The sequence below is a fragment of the Scyliorhinus torazame genome, chromosome 10 (genome assembly GCF_047496885.1).
Source record: "Scyliorhinus torazame isolate Kashiwa2021f chromosome 10, sScyTor2.1, whole genome shotgun sequence".
Lineage (NCBI taxonomy): Eukaryota > Metazoa > Chordata > Chondrichthyes > Carcharhiniformes > Scyliorhinidae > Scyliorhinus > Scyliorhinus torazame.
Window position 1 is genome coordinate 149,134,590 of NC_092716.1, and position 24,291 is coordinate 149,158,880.

General features: G+C 44.8%; 1 protein-coding gene and 1 pseudogene across 1 annotated transcript in view; one reads left to right on the forward strand and one right to left on the reverse strand.

Annotated features, from left to right (window-relative positions):
- pdhx (pyruvate dehydrogenase complex component X) overlaps positions 1-24,291 on the forward strand; it is a 494,696-nt gene that overhangs the window by 53,593 nt on the left and 416,812 nt on the right. The gene's annotated exons all lie outside the window — the stretch shown is intronic.
- On the reverse strand, positions 15,043-15,965 carry LOC140384884 (cation-dependent mannose-6-phosphate receptor pseudogene; annotated as a pseudogene).

A 24,291-nucleotide genomic window follows, 5' to 3' on the forward strand; every position in this document is an offset into this window, starting at 1 on the left:
GACCCTTTCGATAGCCTCAAGGGGTGAGAATGTAATGAGCCTTAGTTAAATGTCACTCTTATTTATTAAAATAGACACGGATCTGTATGGTAACATGTATACGCAATTTATTTAAAGAAAAAGGGTAATACAAGTATTTTTGGTAAATTATACAGTTTGACAATTACAGGATATGCGATGAGTTAGCCTCTGAGCTTCTTAACTACATATTTGCTTAAGCTATAAACATCTCATACTTACATCGACTAGTAGTCTCGGAGTTCCATACTCAATCAAGAGTAGAACTCTACCAGTCGAGATAAGAGCAGTGGCTTTTTCAGGCAAAGCTCTCAGCAAACTTTTAAACAGTTCCTGAATAGAAGAAAAAATCTCTTTTGCCGCTTTTGCTTAAACTTTTACATCATTTTTTATCTAAGGGAGTCGAAGGGAGTTTTAGCAGAGCTCCTGCTTCTGAAAAATAGATTGACTCCCCCAGTTATTTTGAGACAAAGAACAGTCTCTCTTGGTTGGCAAGGCCTTAGTTTCAAGGAGGTCTAGCAGGGCACCTGCTCCTCAAGATACCTGATTGATCCCCCAGTAGCTATCGCCAGAAAAACACCAGCCTCCCTAGTTGGCAAGGCCTCTTGACAAGGCCGCTTAATGCAGCTGACGTAATGACTGGCTTAATGAGCTCATTGTATCTGGCCAATTTACCAAAGTAATATCTATACTACTTATTGAAAGACATTATTGCGATAAGTAATGGTTTACAAGACAGACATGACTTCATCAGTCATTAGTTTTCAATATAGAGTTAAATACATGTTTTAATATACAATCAGTTCAGATCAGCTTTTAATATAGTGAATATATGATTTAATATAAAGTCAATTCTGATCAGCTTTTAATAAGGGTGGATACCGCCACATCTGCATATAACAGGGAGTGTCAGATCCTCTGCACTTGCAGTGTAGACAGCAAGCTGAATGCACGTGGTTGTTCGTCTGTTAGTTTGTCAATAAAAGGAATTCTGGTGAGGGAACTTCTACCTCCTTGGACTTATTACAGTGGTGACGCGAAAAACGGAACGACCCGAAGGAACCTGCTCATTAGCAGCTGTCACATATTGAGGGTAAGCAAAATGCCTTTTATTTGGGAAGTTGGTTTCTTTTGACCCTGCAGTGGAAGACTGGGCCCATATGTAGAGCGGGTGAAGTGTTTTTTTGGAGCAAACGATATAGTTCTGGATGAAAAGCAATGGGTAATTCTACTGACTGCGTGTGGGCCGGCAGCTTTTGCCATTATGTGCAATCTCATTTTTCCGGAGGCACCGGACACACAAACTTTCCTGGAATTGAAGGACTTAGTTAAAAAAAGTACTCTAACTATAAGCCACCTCTGATCCTGCAAACGTACTGGTTTTACTCAGCATTCCGAGATATTGGGTAGTCAGTCACTAACTTTTTAACAAGATTAAGGTCATTAGCAGACGCTTGCCAATTTGGCCTGATGCTAAATGAGATGTCTGTGATCAATTGGTGTGCGGAATACATGATTTAACAATACAAAAAGTCTGCGAGCAGAGGCCAAGCTGGATTGCAAACAAGCATTGCAGCTGACCAGTCCTTAAAAAAACGGCGAGTGGAGCACATGAGTTACAGGGTACTCCGATGGAGATAGACGCCTATACCAGTGAAACTGAGTTAAGGGACTACCGCTGGGGGGTAGGCAATTGCATAACCACCCTCTGGAATGACTCAGACACTGAGGAACCCAGGCCCACTCGCAGAACTGCTCCCATGCACGGGAAAATTAGGAGCAGACAGGCGGTAGCCCCTGCAGCTTTTAGCCTGGCAAGATATTGTAGTTGTTGCCAGAGATTGGAGCCAGAGAGGAGAAATAGAAGCCCAAAACCAACATCTTGGAGAAGGACACATAGGCCGAGGTACAGGAGAATGCACACCCTAGAAGCCCCACCTACCTCCGATGAGAGACAACTAAATTGAGTAATGATGGTTAAATCAGAAACCATTAAATTAACCATAAGGTTCAATGGACGTCCATATTAATGGAAGCCGACACGGGAGCAGCCGTATCAGTGATGGGGGAAACAGTATTTAATAAAATTCGCACTGGACTCCAACCTTATCCCTAACCAGGACCTCGGCAAAACTGAGAACAGACACGGGGGAACCACAGAGTGTTGGGCACAACACATGTCCCTGTGGCTTATGGCGAGCAACTGGTTAGGCTGCCTTTAATGGTAGTGAAAGGTGCGGGACCGGGTTTATTTGGACAAAACTGGCTAAAAGAGATTCAGCTGGATTGGGTAAACATTTTCCAACTGGAAAATGGTCGCTTGAGCGAATTCCTGTGCAGATACACAGAGGTTTTCCGAGAAGGGCTTGGAACAATAAAGGAAGCAAAGGCGACATTACACGTTGATCCAGAGGCAGTCCCAAAATTCTCCAAGGTACGACCGGTACCCTTTGCATTAAGGCAGAAAGTCGATACGGAAATCAAAAGATTGGAGCGGGAAGGAATAATAAAACCAGTCCAGCTTGCAGAGTGGGCGGCAGCCATGGTGCCTATCCTTAAGCTGGACGGCTCGGACCGTCTTTGTGGAGATTTCAAACAAACGATTAATCTCTTCTCACGACTGGCCAAATACCGAATTCCCCCGATTGAAAGGATTCTATGAAGCTGGCTGGAGGACTCTTATTCTCAAAGCTGGATATGTGACACGCATATCTGAAGCTGGATGAAGAGTTCAAATATTCTCAACGATAAACACCTTGTAGGGCCTTTTTCAGTACACAAGATTACCCTTCGGGGTATCGTCAGCCTGTGCAATATTCCAGAGGATAATGGAGAATATATTACAAGGGTTACCACAGGTCTCCATTTACCTGGACGACGTCCTCATTATGGGAAAAACGGGGGCAGAACACCTGCAAAAACTGGAGGACGTCATTAGGAGGTTTTCAGCAGCAGGTGTGCGCCTAAAGGGGAAGAAATGTGATTTTTTAGTTCCTCAAATAACTTATCTGGGTTACAAGGTTGACAAGTCAGGGCTACACCCTTTGGAGAATCGGGTGAGGGTGATTAAAGATGCCCCGGCCCCCACCACAATCCAGGAGTTAAGATCTTTTGTAGGACTGGTGAAGTACTACGGAAAGTTCATACAGAACAGGGCTTCCATCTTGGACCCCCTCCACCAATTACTAAAAAAGGGCAAGCCTGGGAGTGGTCCGCCCACCAAGACAGGGCTTTCAAGAAGATCAAACAACAGCTCTCCTCAGAAAACATCTTGGCACACTATGACCCAGGAAAGAATTGGTGCTCACGTGCGACGCATCTCCATATGGCATTGGGGCATTTCTGGCACACAGAGGTCAAAATGGACAGGAATGGCCTATAGCGTTTGCTTCCAGGACGTTAGCAGCAGCAGAGTGAAGGTACGTCCAAATTGAAAAAGAAGGACTGGCTGTGATCTTCGCGGTGAAGCAATTTCACCAGTACTTGTATGAGCGGAAATTCACGATAACCACAGACCACAAGCCATTGCTGGTCTTGCTGAAAGAAGATAAAGTGGTGCCACCAATAGCTTCGGCCTGGATCCAACGCTGAGCCCTACTACTGGCAGCATACCAATAGCAACTGGAGCACCGGCTGGGATCCCAGGTGGCAAACGCCGATGCACTAAGCAGGTTGCTATTACCAGACACACCGCCATTGATACCCAGAATAGAAGAAACAGTGATGACGCTACATTTCCTGGATTCCTTTCCAGTGGCCGCACAAAACATTCATTTGTGGACACAAAGGGACCCGGTTTTAGCAAAAATTAAACACATTGTGCTAACGGGGGAGATGGAAAGACCGGTCCAGGAAGAATTCCACACCTACTGGAGTAGAAGAGAGCAGATCACTGTGGAAGACTGGATACTGCTGTGGGGAGCTCGAGTAATAGTTCCAAGTCAAGGCTGTCGAGCCATACTGGCTGAACTACATCATGGGCACCCTGGAGTCTCAAAAATGAAGGTGCTGGCCAGGAGCTGGCACAGATGTAGAGGCATTGTTAGGTTGGTGCCAAGAATGGCAACAAAGGCAGAAGATGCCACCAGCAGCCCCGCTGCAGCCATGGGAATGGCTGGGTAGACCATCGTCGCAACTTCATGTCGAGTGTGCAGATGGGTTCAATGTTTTGTGATAGTAGACGCCCATTCCAAATGGCTGGATGTCTACAAAATGAACTCGGCAAATACAACAGCAACCATTGAACCATCACCAACCAGGACTTCACAAAATGTATGAAGTCGAATGGCATTCGGCACATAAGGACGGCACCATGCCACCCGGCATCAAATGGGTTGGCGGTGTGCGCCGTCCAGACCCTAAAAGTTGGGTTGAAAAAACAGTCAGCAGCATCAGTAGACACTAAACTGTCACGCGGGCTATTCAACTATAGGACAACACCACACGCCACGATGGGAATAGCACCAGCGGAGCTACTCGTGGACAGATAGATGACTCCGAACCCGGCTGAACCTACTATTCCCAAATTTAGGCGGAAGAGTAGAGCGACACCAAGAGGCCCCATGCAGGGGCCACGACAACACTCGCCGAGAAAGGTAGTTCAACGCGGGTGAAAAGGAATGGGTCAGAAATTATGTGAATGGCCCAACATGGATAGCAGGAACGGTCAAGGCCAGGGCAGGACCAGCGTCGTATGAGGTACGTGTGGGAGAACACGTCGTAAAAAGGCACCGGGACCATGTGCAGGCCTCAGATTTGTTTCCTCCCCTGGAACTGACTCAGACAGTGTACCGAGGACCATGGAAAGTCTTCCACGACATTCTATTCACGCCCCTCCGGCACCACTGGTGAGGACATTGGACTCGGATATGGACACCATAGATGATGCTGCAGCTGTCCCCCTGCCGCCGGAGGAAGGGGGTGAACCGCCCCTCAGGCGCTCGCATCGGAAAAGATGGGCGCCTTGCCATTATGCCCCCCCCCCCCCCCCACGTCAGAGGCCGTAGTTGCGGATCCGGACCCGGCACAGAAACTAAGCAGGAGACGCGTGAGTCACGAGGACCACGGGGGCGCCTCGGACTTTTGGAGGGGAGGGGCGTAATGACTTAGGCCAGGCCTTTGAGATTGGCCAATTAGAATGAGTTCCCTGATTAGTGGCCCAATCAGGGAACCACTTACTCTGTAGAGAACAGGGAGTGTCAGATCCTCTGCATTCCCCAGTATAGACAGCAAGCTGAATGCACATGGTTGTTCGGCTCTTGGTTTGTAAATAAAATGAATTCTGGTGAAGGGAATTCTACCTTCGTGGATTTATTACAGTGCCCAACACCATACTGAAAATCTACCTGGTTATCTCAGTGACAGAGGGACAGGATAAAGTGCGGGAAATGTTCATGAAAACTGCCCATGTCACTGATCCCAGATTATTGACTTGCTGGTGATTAAGGGTAAATTGGATCTTGCAGAAGTGTGGAATCAGCGGGCTAGAATACAAGAGCAGGGATGTGCTGTTGAGGCTAGATAAGGCTCTGCTCAGACCCCATTTGGTGTATTGTGAGCAATTTTGGGCCCCATATCTAAGGAAGGATGTGCTGGCCTTGGAGAGGGTCCAGAGCAGGTTCATCAGCATGATCCCTGGAATGAAGGACATGTCATGTAAGGAGCGGTTGAGGACTCTGGGTCTGTACACAATGGAGTTTAGAAGGGTTGGGGGCGCGGGGTGGGGGGGGGGGGGGGGGGCGGATCTCATCGAAACTTAGCGAATTTTAATTTTTTAAAATTTATTTATGGGATGTGTGTGGGTCACTGGTTTGACCAGCATTTATTACCAATCCCTAGTTGCCTTCAGAAGGTGGTGGTGAGCTGCCTTCTTGAACCGCTGCAGTCTTTGAGATGCAGGTACACCTACTGTGAGGCCTATGTAGAATGAACTTGGACGGGATATTTCCACTAGTAGGAGAAACTAGAACCCGAGGGCACAGCCTCCGAGTGAAGGGACGATCCTTTAAATCCGAGATGAGGAGGAATTTCTTTAGCCAAAAGGTGCTGAATTTGTGAAACTCATTGCCGCAGAAGGCTGTGGAGCCCAAATCACTGAGTGTCTTTAAGACAGAGAGAGATAGGTTCTTAATTAATAAAGGGATCAGGGGTTATGGGGAGAAGGCCGGAGAATGGGGGTGAGAAGCATATCAACCATGTTTGAATGGCGGAGCAGACCCAATGGTCCGAATGCCCTAATTCTGCTCCAATGTCTTATGGGCACACATGCGTTACCTCCACAAAGCAGAAACTCCCTGGTGCACAGAATTCCTCTCCAGGTTCTCTAGTGGCCATGATGTGTAAATATTGAGGGAAAATTGCTATTGTAAAATAAATAAAAAGCCCTGTAATGTTTATAATAAAACACTGGGTTCGACATTTCCAATGTTAAACTGAAGTGGGAACTTTGCTGCAATTGGCTTGTGCAAAAAGCTTCTGAAGAAAAGTGATTGAGCTTTAGAGAAGGAGAATAAATGTTGTATAAATGGTCTCTTTAAATGCTTTCATGCAGGTTTGAATGCAGCCGGGTAGAAATAAGTGTCCTGGCCAGCAGTGTGATTCACTTATCCTGTCGTACCGCTAGGTGACATTATTAATGGGACTTTCTCTAGAAGATAATGAATTCTAATTGGTATTTTGGTTTATTGTGAATGGCCCTGTGAATGTGAGTCACATGTGAATGTTTTTTTTCTCACTGGAACTGTTATACTGCTGGCAAGTGTTAGGAAACGGGGGCGGTGAGCTCCAAAAATGGTTTAAGTACTGTAACCGAGGTACATACTTGATGAATGATGTGTGGTGTTTAACAACTCATAGTGTTATTTTATCTTGGTGTACCGGTGGTCCTTAATGCCAAGTGACGAATGTTGCATGTTATTAAAATGTATTCTACAGTTAGTGCTCGTGAAGTAGATCATTCTTATTAAATGCCAACTTAAAGCAATTGACATAAATCATGTAATTATTTTAAAAAGAGGGACACAGCACTATAGCCTTGCTCAAGCGCTGTTACAGCCTTTTCTGCACTTGGATTTTTAATGTCATACTTCACAACGCTTGAATGATAACAAATCGGTTGCAAACTTTCAATGGCAATGATATGCTGGTTCTGTGATCCAATATGAACAGGAACATTAATCGGAATGACATAGTCTCTTTCAAGATGTACTTCCCTTTCTGCCTCTTCAGATATTTAAATCCATTGCAGAACATTCTGCACTGTTATCAAGTGATAGGTAATTAAGTGCCTGCAGGGAACCTAGATTTAATTGCAAGAAAACTGTTTCTAATGTTTACTGGAAGTGGAATATCTCTGATCCTGTATTTACAATAAGGTGTCCACCTGAAGGATTCAATATCCTGCACCCACAGAATGTAGGTTGGTCTGAGTTTAGTCTGTTTGTAAATATAGTTCTCTAGACAGCAGTGCAATTGATTGATAGGCAGTAACTGGGTGTTTCTTATTTAATTTCTCATTTAATAGGTAAAGTCGTCATAGTCCCAGACCATAGGCTGCTTTCCCCTTTGAGAGGGGGAGCTGACTGGTGGTGATTTAACCTGAGGAACAAGGTTGAGAAAGCGACCCTTCATGAATAACCTTGGCCGGTACGGGAATTGAACCTGCGCTGCTCTGCATCACGAACCAGCTGTCTAGCCCAGTGAGCTAAATCGGCCCCTGACTTCATTTAGATTTTACACCGTGTGGAAAAAAGATTTTATTACAAACATCTGATCCTACACAAATCACGACACTTCAAAGTATTGTGAGTGGAGCACTCTAGACGTTTCAACATAATAACAGTATAAATGTAGGTATTATGGATTCACTGACTGCAGTATTTAAATTGTATTACAACTGTTCAGAGTTTAATTGTTTCCTTTATTCTTTAGTTTGATAATTGCTTTAGAAAATGTGTTCAATATTCAGTTGGAATTATTACCGAATGCAGCACTGCAGTGTTTACCCCAGTGTTGCTGTATTCAATACCCTAGCAACCAGCAGTGTAACTCCTTCCATCTGTGCCTTTATTATTGCCAAGCTCTCCTGTAACAACCTATTGTGTGTTTGCATGGTAAGATCTGTTCCTAGAACATCCTGCTGCTCACACTTTTATTGAGAGAATAATATCCTCCTGTAACATGCTTTACTGGTGTTGTGGCTGTGAGATGGGTTTTACAGACAGATCATTGGAACCAAAGGTTACTGACCTTCATGCACTTAAGCTATATTGACTTCAGTCATAACTGCATCTTTGAATGTTACAAATGTGGTCTGACGGTGGGTTATAAGGCACTCCGAGCACTGTATTTTGTTTTACTTCTTTAGTGTTTAGCACTTGCAATGAGAATGTAGCAATCCATAGACCCATAAAATTACGACATCGCAGAAAGAGGCTATTCGGCCCATCACGTCTGCACAGACCCTCCTGAATGAGCACCCTTTCCAACCCCCACTCAATCCCCGTACCTCCACCGAACCTATACATCCCTTGGATACTAAGGGCCAATTTAATATGGCCAATACACACAAACAGAACATCTTTGGACTGTGGGGTGAAACCGGAGCACCCAGAGGAAACTCATGCAGACACGGGGGAGGATGTGCAAACTCCACGCAGAGAGTCACCCAAAGACAGAATCGAACTCTGCTCTCTAGCACTGAGACAGCAATGTTAACCATTGTACCACCGTGCCACCAATCCATTTCATACTGGAGTTGCATGCCTGAAACCTGAGCAAAATAAATCAAGGTACTGCACTCGAGGGTCAGCTGAGAGGATCCTGCACTCTTCCAGGCACCGTGTTCTGCATGAGGTATTAAACCAAACTTCCAACTGCCCTCTTGGTTGAACATAAAGGATTCTATCGCACTAGTTTGCAGAAGAGCAGCGGAGTTATCCCCTGTGTTATGGGTGAGGTGTTTTCAGAACCCTAAAATGTATCATGGAGTTCAACCAACCTCCCCCTTTAATGGATTTGTTGCTTTTCCGAGCACACGGCTTTTTCCCCAGGTGTGATATTACAATTATGGACACGTGGGTTTTTAAACACAAAACACTGTTTATTCCATGAACTCAACTTAACATCTTAAATAAACATTGGATCTTTTAACACCCCTTACTTCAAAGATAACTCAGAAAATATTGCAACAGTAAATAATTCCTTAAAATGTTCCTTCAAACTTCCAAGAGACTTAACACCTTTAAACAGTATCACATCAGGTTAAAGGATATATATTTTTTCTGTAGAATGGCAGAGATATATTAGCTTGGGTGACTTCAGCTCCAGCACCTTGCTTTCTTCCTGCAAACTCTCTGGAAACACACAGACACACCCCAAGCTGCTTTCTCATACCTGGCTTTCTCCCTTCAAGCACTCACAGCAAACCAGAACTTCTCAAGTTGCTGTCAAACTGGCTTTCTACTTTTAAACTGCACACAGCAAAACAGCCAGGCGCTCTTAAACTGCTCTCAGCAAAACCAGCCAGGCACTTTTTTAAATTGCAAAACCCAACTGCAAAATGGCTGAACTGAGCTGAGCTCCACCCACTCTATGACATAACTGTTTTCTTAAAGGTACATTGCTTAAACATCCAGTTCTTAAAGGCACTCTCGCATGACACCTCCCCCCAAGAACCCCCCCCCCCCCCCCCCCCATCAACTTCGAGATGGTTTCATTTTTCACTTTTGAACCATCCACTAAGAAATGCACACAGTAAATATACATTTTCATTTAAAGAAAACAACACACGCAAACAGGTATAATGATACAGTCCATTTTTCTTTGTTCTTCTTCCTCCAACCGAAATCCTTCTCGATTGACAGTCTCTTTGAACAAAGTCTCTGCACGATCCATCCATTCCTCTACTCCTCGGCAATTCTCGTCAGAATCAGATAATTTAGTTCAATTTGACCAGAGTCCCTTGCAATTTTCCAATACAGGAACATTGGTGATCACAGCTTTCTGCCAGTCAAATGCCTGTTGAAAGTCCGCTGTCCATTGAAATTTTTGACATTTCTTTAGCAAGTCCATCAGTGGAGCAACCACGCTACAAATCTTTTGCACAAAGGTTCGATCAAATTAACTCATGCTAAGAGATTGCATTATTTTCCTTCTTCTTGAGGGTATCGGAAACTTCTCAAGGAAAGTGATTCGGGCTTCTCCAAATTCACTTTTGGCTCGGTTCATCACCAAACCCGCCACCTGAAGTCGATCGAAGAACTCCATACGATGGTTTAAATGTTCTTTCCATGTCTGGAAGTTGGAAATAAAAGCAGATTGTCCCACTTTCTCCATGCAATCCTTCAATGGTGGGACAGGATAAGAGTCTGTTCTTGTAACTGCATTTATCTTTCGATAGTCCACACAACCGTTGGGTACCGTCTAGTTTAGGTACCATCATGATGGGTGAGCGCCATTGGCTGCAACCCCCTTCAATTATGCCATTCTTCAGCATACTCTCAATCTCTCTGTTAACCTGTGACAATTTTAAAGGATTAAGTCTATATGGATGTTGTTTGATAGGAACAGCATTTCCCACATCTACATCATGTATAGCCATTTTAGTACTTCCAATTTATCTCTACAAACTTGCCCATGTGATATCAATAACTCTTTCAGGTCAGTTCGTTTTTCCTCTGGAAGGTAACTTAACAATTCATACCAATTTTTAAGAACATCCTTCTATCTGGTGTTTTTAGCACATAATTCACCTCACTTAATTTCCTTTCAATCTGATACGGTCCACAAAACCTAGCTTTTAAAGGCTCCCCTACCACTGGTAACAACATTAAAACTTTATTCTCTCTGGCAAAACTACGAACTTAGGATTTCTTGTCCGCTACCCGTTTCATCACATTTTGTGCAACTTTCAAATGTTGTCTAGCCAATTTGACACGTAATCCAATAGTGTAATTTCCGATTTCTCACCCACCAATTTTTCCTTAATCAATTTAAGTGGTCCTCTTACCTCATGACTAAAAATTAGTTCAAAAGGACTAAATTTGGTAGACTTATTAGGTGTATTCCTAATTGCAAACAATACGAATGGGATTCTTTTATCCCAATCCTCTGGATAATCTTGACAATACGCCCTCAACATTGTCTTTAATGTCTGATGCCACCTTTCTAAAGCACCCTGCGATTCTGGATGGTATGCAGTTGATTTAACTTGTTTTATTCCAAAGCTATCCATAACGTCTTTGAATAACTTTGAAGTAAAATTTGTTCCTTGATCCGATTGAATTTCTGTGGGTAGTCCATATCTAGTAAAGAATTTAAGTAACTCCTCCACAATCCTTTTAGCTGTAATATTACGTATTGGAATGGCCTCTGGAAACCTAGTAGACACATCCATGACAGTCAAAAGATATTGATTCCCACTTTTTGTTTTAGGAAGCGGTCCTACACAATCGATTAGGACCCTTGAAAAAGGTTCCTCAAATACTGGAATGGGTATTAAGGGCGCTGCTCACTGCTTGAGGTTTCCCTATCACTTGACATGTGTGACATGATTGACAAAATTTAACTACATCTTTATGTAGTCCAGGCCAATAAAAATGTTTCTGGATTTTAGCTGGAGTTTTCCTTATTCCCAAATTACCTCCCACTGGTACCTCATGTGCAACTCGCAACAACTCCTTTCTGTACCCTACCGGCAATACTACTTGATGAACTTCTGCCCACTTTTCATCCGCCTGCATATGTACAGGTCTCCATTTTCTCATCAAGACATCATTTTTACGGTAATAACACTCTGGTATACTCTCAGATTCCTCTTCCGTATATGCTTTCTGATATATCCGTTTTATTTCTACATCTTTCTGTTATAACTCCGCCAATTTTCCTGAACTAAAAATATCCGCCTCATCCTCCACCTGTTCTTGTTCTTTTTCAACCATCTGATCAAAAATCGTTTCTGATAATTGCACTTCAACTTCATCTTCACTCTTTGATTTCTCCTCTTGTCTTAACCTGTGACTTTGCAACCTTGTTACTACGCAATAAGGAAAAATCCCAGGATATTCGTCCTTCAACACTTCAGTTGACTGATTTTCCACTGGCTTATCAACCACAGTAGGCATCACTCCCACCTGCGAACCAGCTATATCATTACCCAAGATAAACTGTATTCCTGGACAAGATAGTTTATCTATTACTCCTACTACCACTTCACTCTTTTTGGACTTTCCAACCTTACCTTATATAATGGAACGCTACTCCTCTCACCCTGAATTCCACATATTACCACCTTTTCTGGCAACATTCTTCCCAAACTACATAATTCCTCATCTCTTACCATTAAAGATTGACTAGCCCCTGTATTTCTTCAAATTGTGACTTCTTTACCTGCTCCTCCTGATACACATGAGTAAACTTTACCCACACAAGTAAATTCTTGAAAGACATCTGGCACCTTCTTAACAATTACTTCTTGAACCGGCTTTACAATCGTTTGCACCTCCTTCGCTTCCCTTGGGCTTTCCTTTACCAATCTAACCATCCCCACTGTCTTATCCTGTTTTACCACATCAGCCTTCCCAGTACTTTTCTTCAACCACCAACACTGTGACTTTACATGGCCTAGTTTATTACAGTGGAAACATCTGAAACTTTTAATTTCTTTTCCACCCGCCTGGATTTCTTTTTTAATCTGAGGTACACTCTCTTTATTGTCTCCCATCAGATCACCTTTACCACTTGACTATTTCTCATGTCCCCAGTTTCTATCCCTCACCTGCTGAAACTGATGTCGGAAACCAATCTTTGATTTATGACCTAATTCATAATCATCTGCCATTTCCACTGCTAATCTCGCAGTCTTAACTCTCTGTTCTTCCATATGAGTTCTCACTACATCAGGAATTTAATTTTTAAACTCCTCCAAAAGTATAATTTCTCTGAGAGCTTCATACGTTTGGTCTATTTTCAAAGCCCTTATCCACCTATCAAAATTACTCTGTTTGAGCCTTTCAAACTCCTTGTATGTTTGACCAAATTCTTTCCTTAAATTTCTAAACCTTTGTTGTAAGCTTCAGGCACTAGCTCATATGCACTGAAGATGGATTTCTTCACCTCCTCATACGTTCCAGATACCTCCTCCGGTAGTGATGCAAACACTTCACTAGCTCTACCTACCAGCTTTGTTTGAATCAGTAATACCCACATGTCCTGTGGCCATTTCATTTGTTTAGCGACCTTCTCAAATGAAATGAAAAAGGCTTCCACTTCCTTCTCGTCAAACCTTGGCAATGCTTGGACATATTTAAATAGATTCCCACCAAGCCTTCTACTATGACGCTCTTTCTCACTATCCTCATCACTTTCATCCAACTCTACGTTTCCCTTTACGTCTGCCAATTTTAACTGATTGTCATGTTTCATGGCCATTTTCTGAAGTTCAAACTCCCTCTCTTTATCTTTTTCCCTGATCTGTATCTCCCTTTCTTTTTCTTTTTGTTCTGCTAGGGCTATTCTTTGTTTTCTCCTTTCTTCTCTCTCCTTTTCTTTTTCCTCTCTCTTTCTCTTTCTTTTTCCTCTCTCTCTTTCTCTTTCCTCTCTCTCACTCTCGTATGCCAGCCGCTTTAATTCTTTCTCATGTTCCATTTGTTTAATTTGCAACTGAATTTTTTCCATTTCCAATGAGTCAAATTCTATCTCAGGCAACTTTAAATGCTTAACCACTGCCATAATTACTTCATCTTTTCACATTTTGTCAGGTAATGTTAACTGCAATGTTCTTGCCAAATCTAACAGTCTGCTTTTCGTTTCTGTCTGTAAGGTACTACGTGTAACATTCTCCACCCCCGAAAACGTCTGAGCCTCTGAAAAAGCCATTGTTCACAACACTCTCCCCACTTAAACTAAAATACCACACTGGAAAAGCAACAATCCTTCACTGTCTTTAAGTTCACAAAGCCAATCCAATAGATAGACTTTTATCCCCCTCGAGCCTCCAATTGTTATGGGCGAGGTGTTTTCAGAACCCCAAAATGTATCATGGAGTTCAACCAACCTCACCCTTTAATGGATTTGTTGCTGTTCCTAGCACACGGCTTTTTCCCTAGGTGTGATATTATAATTATGGACACGTGCGTTTTTAAACACAAAACACTGTTTATTCCATGAACTCAACTTAACATCTTAAATAAACATTGGATCTTTTAACACCCCTTACTTCAAAGATAACTCAGAAAATATTGCAACAGTAAATAATTCCTTAAAATGTTCCTTCAAACTTCCAAGAGACTTAACACCTTTAAACAGTATCACATCAGGTTAAAGGATATATATGTTTTCTGTAGAATGGCAGAGATATATTAACTTGGGTGACTTCAGCTCCAGCACCTTGCTTTCATAGAATCATAGAATTTACAGTGCAGAAGGAGGCCATTCGGCCCATCGAGGCTGCACCGGCTCTTGGAAAAAGCACCCTATCCCCATAACCCAGTAACTCCACCCACCACTAAGGGCAATTTTGGACACTAAGGGCAATTTATCATGGCCAATCCACCTAACCTGCACATCCCCGGACCGCAGGAGGAAACCGGAGCATCCGTAGGAAACCCACGCACACTGGGAGAACGCGCAGACTCCGCACAGACAGCGCTCCCTTACTCCACTCCTGCCACATTCTACCCAATAACGTTGTGGCCCCCCAAACACATCCCCTTCCTCCTCATGGATTTAACTGTGGATTTCCAAGTTGGGGAGCAGAAGCCAGACCGGAAACAGCACTCACAGCAGAATTGGGAAAGATTTTTCACAGAGCAGAGAGAGAAAGAAGACTCGGGTGCACAGTGGGCATGGGCAGTGCCAGTGGGACCGGGGCACAGAGCAGAGAGAGCGAAGGTTCCAGTGGATGGTTAGAGGGCAGTGCAGCGGAACACTGGTACAGAGCAGAGAGATAGACTGTTCCAGTGGATTATCAGTGGGCAGTGCAGTGGGACACTGGTACAGAGCAGAGAGAGCGAAGGTTCCAGTGGGCAGTGCAGCGGGACACTGGTACAGAGCAGAGAGAGCGAAGGTTCCAGTGGGCAGTGCAGCGGGACACTGGCACAGAGCAGAGGACGAAGGTTCCAGTGGACGGTCAGTGGGACACTGGCACAGAGTAGAGAGAGAGAGACTGTTCCAGTGGACGGTCAGAGGGCAGTGCAGTGGAACACTGGCATGCACGTTCACATAGGCAGGAGATGTTCATCTCATTCCTCTTCATCCTCCTCTCCTAGCTGCTCATCTCCCACTCCTATGACGCCGCGGCTGCAGTGCGAGGTTTGGACCGGAATACAAAATCACAGCCATCGGCTGTTAAGTTGCCCAGTTCTTGCCAGAAGTAATAGTTTGGAAATTGTTCAAAACCTTTCGCCCTGATCACCAATCGCTGATATAAAAATCCACCCAGGATATAGACTGTGATCAGCACCAGGAACAGGATGAGGAGGACAGAGCCAGGGCTGAGATGATGACTTGGTGGGGGGCAGGCAGTCTTGCTGTCCAATTCAAACAGGTAAAAGCAGTCAGCAACCTTTTCCCGTTCCTCAAACACAGTGGTGAATGCAGCACCGAGGACATAGGGATCACAGGAGATCATGACCATTCCCCTACGTTTTTCTCCTTTGCAGTGACTGGTGTAGCGGTCACCATCGCCATAGATCAGAACAATCCAATCGCTGCCTCCAATAATCTGTGTTGAATTGATTCTTCCAATGACCTTCGTCTCATTCTTCTTGCTCTGCTGAATGAGTCCAGCAAATGGATGATTGTCGATGGCCGCGCACACTCGGAAAGAATAAGTGTATGTCTCCATCGTCGAACTCTCTGTGCTCGTCATGCTAAAACTCTGGCCCATCAGAGGCTCCAGTTTCTTCAGGAGGCCTCTCTCGGCCTCCGACTCGGCTCCATTCTTTCTTCCTGCAAACTCTCTGGAAACACACAGTACACCCCCAAGCTGCTTTCTCAAACCTGGCTTTCTCTCTTCAAGCACTCACAGCAAACCAGAACTTCTCAAGCTGCTGTCTCAAACTGGCTTTCTACTTTTAAACTGCTCACAGCAAAACAGCCTGGCACTTTTAAACTGCTCTCAGCAAAACCAGTCAGGCACTTTTTTAAATTGCAAATCCCAACTGCAAAATGGCTGAACTGAGCTGAGCTCCACCCACTCTATGACATCACTGTTTTCTTAAAGGTACATTGCTTAAACATCCAGTTCTTAAAGGCACTCTCGCATGACACCTGTTTCCTGGCCAGTCAGCATCACAGTATCACATCGTTGTTTGTAGTATTTTGTTGTGATTATACTTAATTGGTTTGACTGTATTTTGGGACATCCAGAGGCAATGTAAGGCACTGCTTAAGTGTTGCTTTCTTTACTGAATTTAATAGCAGCAGCTTGCAGCTCGAGTACCAGAAATTAAGGGCGGGATTCTCTGATCCTGAGGCTAAGTGTGGACGCCGTCGAAAACACCGTTGCATTTCCCGACGGCGTCAACATGGCCTCAGGATCAGCAATTCTGGCCTCTACAGGGGGTCAGCACGGCACTGGAGTGACCCATGCCGATCCAGCTGCTGAACCCGGCATCAATTGGGCACCACGGGGTCCGCGCATGCGCAGTGGCTCCCTTCTCCGCGCCGGCCCCGACGCAACATGACGTTGGGCTATAGGGGCCGGCGCGGAAGAAAGGAGGCCCCCAGCCCAAGAGGCCGGCACGCCGATCGGTGGGCCCGATCGCGGGCCAGGCCACAGTGGAGACCTCCCACCTGGGGTCGGACCCCCCTCTCCCCCTCCACAAGCCGTCCCTTGACTCTTCCACGCTGAGGTCCCGCCGGGTAAGACCAGGTTAGAACAGCGCCGGCGGGACTCGGTTTTTTTTGGTACGGCCGCTCGGCCCATCCCGGGCCGAGAATCACCGGGGGGGGGCCTCGTGGAGCGGCCCCAACCGGCGGCGTGCTGACCACGCCGGCACGAATCGTGTCCCAGCGTCGGGGCCGTGTGGCACGATTCGCACCGGTCACGGCGATTCTCCGGCCCGGCCCCGGGCTGACGGAATCCCACCTTAAGTTACTATTGGAATGACAATATCACATTCTTTGTTCATATGAATTAGGAACAGGCATAGTCCACTCGTCCCCTCAAGTCTGTTCTGCCATTCAATAAGATCATGGCTGATCCGATTGTAACCTCAACTCCACATTCCTGTCTACCCCTGAAAACCTGTCAACCCCCAAAATCTATCCCGCTCTGCCTTAAAAATATTCACAGGTTCTGCTTTCACTACCTTTAGCGGAAGAGATTACCAGAAACGCACAACCTTCTTAAATGTGCGATCCCTTATTTTCAACAATGACCTCGAGTTCTAGATTCTCCCACAAGAGAAAACATCTCTCCACATCCATCCTGTCAATACCCCTCAGGATCTTAAAATATTTCCGTCAAGTCACCCCCTACTCTTCCAAACCTGAATGGATACAAGCCTAACCTGTCTAATCTTTCCTCATTTGACAACCTGCCTATTCCAGTAAACCTTCTTTGAATTGCTTCCAATGTATTTACACATTTCCTTACCAGTCAGCAGAGGGCAGCACAAGCGCATTTTAAAACCGCTAGTCTGTAGTGATTGTAGATCAATATGACCATCTGTGCGTTTCAATTTTCCTGCCTATATTAACTTTATAATGCCCCAAAAGAGGGTTTAACACTGCAGTAAATGGAGCTTTGTGGCGCAGTGGTAGCCCCCCCCCCCACCACTGGATCAGAAGCTCCACGTTTGAGCCCATTACCAGGACCTGTTGGTCACAGAAGGAATGTTCATAACATGATTCAACGGGCTGATAATCAGCTTGGAAATCCTTCCACCACTTCCCCCACCTTTTCCCAAAGGGTAGAAAGACAGTATATTGGTGTGAAGATAAACTAACAGCACAGTGGTTAGCACTGCTTTCTCAGCGCCAGGGACCCGGGTTTAATTGCGACCTTGGGTGACTCTGTGTGTGGAGATGACATGTTCTCCCCCTGTCTGCGTGGGTTTCCTCCGGGTGCTTCAGTTTTCTCCCACAGTCCAAAGGTGTGAGAGTTAGATGAATTGGCCATGATCAATGTGCAGGGTTACAGGGGTGGGGTGGGGGAGTGGGCCTGGGTAAAGTGCTGTATTGAGCGTTGCTGTGGACTTGATGGGCTGAATGGCCTCCTTCTGCACTGCAGGGATTATGTACAACTGTTGTGACATTACATCTCCGAGTAACTATGAAGCTTGCCAAGGTCATGCAATACCAGTTGAGCACTAAATCAGCTCTGACCAGTGCAAATGAGGACCAAGCATTAAAATCTTTTAATTGGCCTTTCCAAAATTCTCAATTTTCTGTTAACTGCTGACATCTATCAGCACTTCAAAAGGGGAAACCATAGCGTTATGGTGACCTGCTTGTACAACCCATGGGCGACATGGTGACACAGTGGTTAGTACTGCTGCCTCACAGCTCCACGGACCCGGGTTCAATTCTGGCCTCTGGTGACCATCTATGTGACGTTTGCACTTTCCCCCCCCATGCCTGCGTGAGTTTGCTCCGGGTGCTCCGGTTTCCTCCCACAGTCCAAAGATCTGCAAGTTAGGTGGGTTGGCCACGTTAAATTGCCCCTTAGTGACCAAAAGGTTATGGAGTTAGGGTGGAGGCTTGGGCTTAAGTAGGATGCTCTTTCCAAGGGCTGGTGCAGACTCGATAAGCCAAATGGCCTTCTTCTGCACTGTAATATCTATGGTCCTGAGTGGGAGATTGCCTCTGAGAACTTTGTTATTGTATGTTACGACAGCTGACCTGCTGGCCAGATCCAAGGTTTTCCCATCCTCTGTCATTGAACTACAGTAAACAGGTGATGCTTGCCTCGGTGCGCACTTGGAGGTCGAGCCCCAAGACATCATCAACATCACCAAGGTGTACGAAAACATGGACCTTGCACTAGACATCTGTAACACTAAAGTCCTGTACCAACTTGCTCTCGCCACATAGCACTGCTCTCTGGTTATCAGAAGGCCTTGGACAACTTGGACCACCACTCTCCATCCCTTGGGAGTCTACTGTCAACAAACCAGCCATGACAATGAAGTCCTGCACCATCTTCGGTGTGCCTGTGCAGCCTTCCCGCCCTCCTATCTGGCTAAGGGACGTGGACTATGTACGGCTGGCACCATAAAACCTTGGAGAAGTCACACAACCTCTGCCTCTGCAAGATCCTGCAAATCTATTAGCAGCATAGGCACACTAAAGTCAGTGTTCTCATTTAAGGCAACATCCCCAGCATTGACCATGCTCGATTAGTTCCACTGGATGGACCACATTGTCCACATCCCTGACACAAGAATGCCGCAACAAATCGTCTACTCAAAGCTTTGACACTGCAAGTGAGCCTCAGGAGGGCAGAGGAAATGCTTCCAGGACACCCTCCAAGCCTGCTGGAAAAAGTGCAACATCCCCACAACACTTGGAAATCGCTGGCCTAAGTCCCCCCGAAGTGAAGAAAAGGCATCCTAGAAGGAGCTAAACTCCTCGAGTTTCATCGCTGAAAGCAACATGAAGCCAAGCCTCAGCTACGAAAGCAACATGGGGCAACCCGGGCACCCCACCAACCCGCTCCTGCAACCACCTTCTGCCCCACTGTAACAGAGAGACACTGCTAGAATATCCAACACAAAGAAACACAATATCTGCTGATGGCTCTTTTGAGTTTTTCTAATTGGCTCCCGTAGAAGCTATAAAAATACTCCAATACCATCTAAAAGGGCAACTTTATTCTGTAATTGTCACTGAAATATGAATTCATATTGCTGCAGTATAAATTAAGCAGCGCATTTGAACTTCAGTAGAAGTTATGTGGAATTGCACTGCAGTATGAGTTACAAAGGGAAGTCACACTCCAGTATCAGCAATGCAGCGTAATAGCACTTCCAGATGGAGTTTCACAGCAGGTGCATCCTGTCCAGGATCTTGACAATTTTTCATTAAATGATAAGAGCTCTATGTATTATCTGGAATAATGAGTATTTTCTGAATGGGCTCTTTTCTCTTGCTGCATTCAAAAGCAGTGTGTTCCCCTACTTGCATGACGCTCCCACACTACCAGCATAAACTATGTCCTCCTGACTGCTCTGCACTCCACAGCTGCTAGAGCTGTGCGATCCATGTCAAGCTGCACTGACTAGCTTTTACATGTTAAGGTGCTACCCATGCCTAAATGTTTCTCACCTCTTCTGTAACGGTATGAAAGTATGGGTGTGAGGTGGTGGCGTGAGGAGAGGTGGGGGCGGGAGAGTGGGGGTGGTGACAGTGACTCGATCTCTCGGAATGAAAAAAGGCTGTGCATATTCAATTCTACTGCTATTAAAGACCTTGTGGCAGGAAATTCACCCCTTCGAGTCTACACTGCCATCCAGTCAGATCATGGCTGATCTTTTCCTGGTCTTAAATCAACTTCCCTACCTGTTCCCCATATCCCTTTAATTTTTAAAATCAGAAATTCATCTATCTCCTTGCAACCATTTAATGTTTCGGACACCACCCCACTATGGGCAGCAAGTCCCAAAAATTCACCACCCTCCTATGAGAAGTAGTTCCTCCTCATCTCACTTTTAAATCTACCGCCTTTCAACAAAAGACCCTGCTCCCATGCCCACATGTCTGTTCTTGGCCTGCTGCAATGTTCCAGTGAAGCTCAACCAAACTGGAGGAACAACATCTCACCTTCCGGTTAGGCACGCTACAGCCTTCCGGTCTCAACATCAAATTCAACAACTTCAGATGATTAACGCTACCCCACCTCGACCCATTTGTTTTCATCCCATTTCATTTTAACTGTCTTTTACCATTTCTTTCTTTCTTAATATATATTTAATTCCCCCCCCCCCCCCCGCCCCCAATCTGATCTACCTTTCCTTCACCTTTCTCCTCTTTGCTTCCAGCTCTCCCCCACATCTACAGTTCATCCTTTGATGTTAGTTTGTCTGCTGTTTGGCCTTTCGCATCTTTTGTTCTCTCTGGGGACTGCCATTAACACTCTTACCCCTTGGTTTCTGTGGCTATTAGCACCCGGTTTCCCTGGGTTTCTGTGGCTATGACTCATCTTTCATTCTCACTCCACAGTATAAATATTTCCCACTTTCTCTGTCTGTTAGCTTTCACAAAGAGTCATCAGACTCAAAATGTTAGCTCTTTTCTCTCCCTGCAGATGCTGCTCGACCTGCTGAGATTTTCCAGCATTTTCTCTTTTGTTTCAGATTCCAGCATCCGCAGTAATTTGCTTTTATCCGGTGTAAACTCTTCATCTTCTCTCACTGCCTGCTTTCCCACCTATTTTAGTATCATTTGCAAATTTTGCTATGTTACACTCTGTCCCTGCTTGCAGATCATTTATATCAATTGTACACATTTGAGGTCCGACGACTGACCCCTGCAGCACCCCGCTGTTACAGTTCGCCAGCAAGAGAAGGAGCCATTTATCCCGCCCGTCTACTTTCTGTCAGTCAGCCAATCCTCAATCCAATCTAGTACTCTACGCCCAATCTCCGACGATCTCACCTTCTGGATCATTCTTTTATGCGGCACCTTGTAAAAAGCCTTCTGGAAGTCCAGTTGTACCACATCAGGATCCCCATTGTCCACCTTGCTGATTACGTCCTCAAAGAATTCAAGAAAGTTTATCAACCATGACTTACCCTTCATAAAATCATGCCGGCATGGTGGATTGAGCTTTGTCCTTCCAAGTGCTCAGCCATCTCCTTAATGATTGATCACAGCGACTTCCCCACCACAGAGATCATAGTTTCCTAATTTTTGCCCCTCCAACTTTTTAAATATGTGTGTCACATTAGGGATCTTAAACTCCCCAGGGTACATTCCTAAAGGTTTCATCATGTGGCCTGCTGCCTCCAGCTGATACACAGTCAAATAAAGTTTTCCTAACTTGCAATATTTCCACAACTAATAAATGAAGAAAGATCGTACATTTACTCTTTGAAGAATGTACAGTGCTGATGTTCATACAGATCAGGGAATATTGAAGAATGTACAGTGCTGATGTTCATACAGATCAGGGAATATTGAAGAATGTACAGTATTGATGACCACACAGATCGGGAAATTTGATGAATCTACAGTGCTGATGACCATACAGATCAGGAATATTGAAGAATGTACAGTGCTGATGACCTTACAGATCAGGAATATTGATGAATGTACAGTGCTGATGACCATACAGATCGGGGAATATTGAAGAATGTACAGTGCTGATGACCATACAGATTAGGGAATATTGAAGAATGTACACTGCTGATGACCATACAGATCAGGAATATTGAAGAATGTACAGTGCTGATGATCATACAGATCAGGGAATATTGAAGAATGTACAGTGCTGATGATCATACAGATCAGGAATATTGAAGAATGTACAGTGCTGATGACCATACAGATCAGGGAATATTGAAGAATGTACAGTGCTGATGACCATACAGATCAGGGAATATTGATGAATGTACAGTGCTGATGACCATACAGATCAGGGAATATTGAAGAATGTACAGTGCTGATCACACAGATCAGGGAGTATTGATGAATGTACAGTGCTGATGACCATACAGATCAGGAATATTGATGAATGTACAGTGCTCATGACCATACAGATCAGGGAATATTGACAAATGTACAGTGCTGATCACACAGATCAGGGAATATTGATGAATGTACAGTGCTGATGACCATACAGATCAGGGAATATTGAAGAATGTACAGTGCTGATCACACAGATCAGGGAATATTGATGAATGTACAGTGCTGATGACCATACAGATCAGGAATATTGAAGAATGCACAGTGCTGATGACCATACAGATTAGGGGATATTGAAGAATGTACAGTGCTGATGATCATACAGATCAGGGAATATTGAAGAATGTACAGTGCTGATGTTCATACAGATCAGGGAATGTTGATGAATGTACAGTGCTGATGACCATACAGATCAGGGAATATTGAAGAATGTACAGTGCTGATGACCATACCGATCAGGAATATTGAAGAATGTACAGTGCTGATGACCATACTGATCAGGAATATTCAGACCATAAGACCATAAGACATTGGAGCTGAAGTAAGGCCATTCGGCCCATCGAGTCAACTCCACCACTCAATCATGGCTGATTTCAACTCCATTTACCCGCTCTCTCTCCATAGCCCTTAATTCATCGAGATATCAAGGATTTATCAACTTCTGTCTTAAAGCCACTCACCGTCCCGGCCTTCACTGCCCTCTGTGGCAATGAATTCCACAGACCCACCACTCTCTGGCTGAAGAAATGTCTCCTCATCTCTGTTCCAAAGTGACTCCCTTTAATTCTAAGGCTGTGCCCCCGGGTCCTAGTCTCCCCTGCTAATGGAAACAACTTCCCTACGTCCACCCTATCTAAGCCATTCATTATCTTGTAAGTTTCTATTAGATCTAAAGAGATCTAGGAGTGCAGGTTCATAGCTCCTTGAAGGTGGAGTCGCAGGTGGACAGGGTGGTGAAGAAGGCATTCGGCATGCTTGGTTTCATTGGTCAGAACATTGAATACAGGAGTTGGGACGTCTTGTTGAAGTTGTACAAGACATTGGTACGGCCACACTTGGAATACTGTGTGCAGTTCTGGTCACCCTATTATAGAAAGGATATTATTAAACTAGAAAGAGTGCAGAAAAGATTTACTAGGATGTTACCGGGACTTGATGGTTTGAGTTATAAGGAGAGGCTGGATAGACTGGGACTTATTTCCCTGGAGCGCAGGAGGCTTAGGGGTGATCTTATAAAATATTGAGGGGCATAGATAAGGTAGATAGTCAACATCTTTTCCCAAAGGTAGGGGAGTCTAAAACTAGAGGGCATAGGTTTAAGGTGAGAGGGGAGAGATTCAGAAGGGCCCAGAGGGGCAATTTGTTCACTCAGAGGGTAGTGAGTGTCATGAATGTGCTGCCAGAGGTAGTAGTAGAGGCGGGTACAATTGTGTCTTTTAAAAAGCATTTAGATAGTTACATGGGTAAGATGGGTATAGAGGGTTATGGGCCAAGTGCGGGCAACTGGGACTAGCTTAATGGTAAAAACTGGGCGGCATGGACTGGTTGGGCCGAAGGGCCTGTTCCATGCTGTAAACTTCTATGATTCTATGAGCTCCCCATAACCTCCTAAACTCCAATTAATATAATCCCAGGATCCTCAGA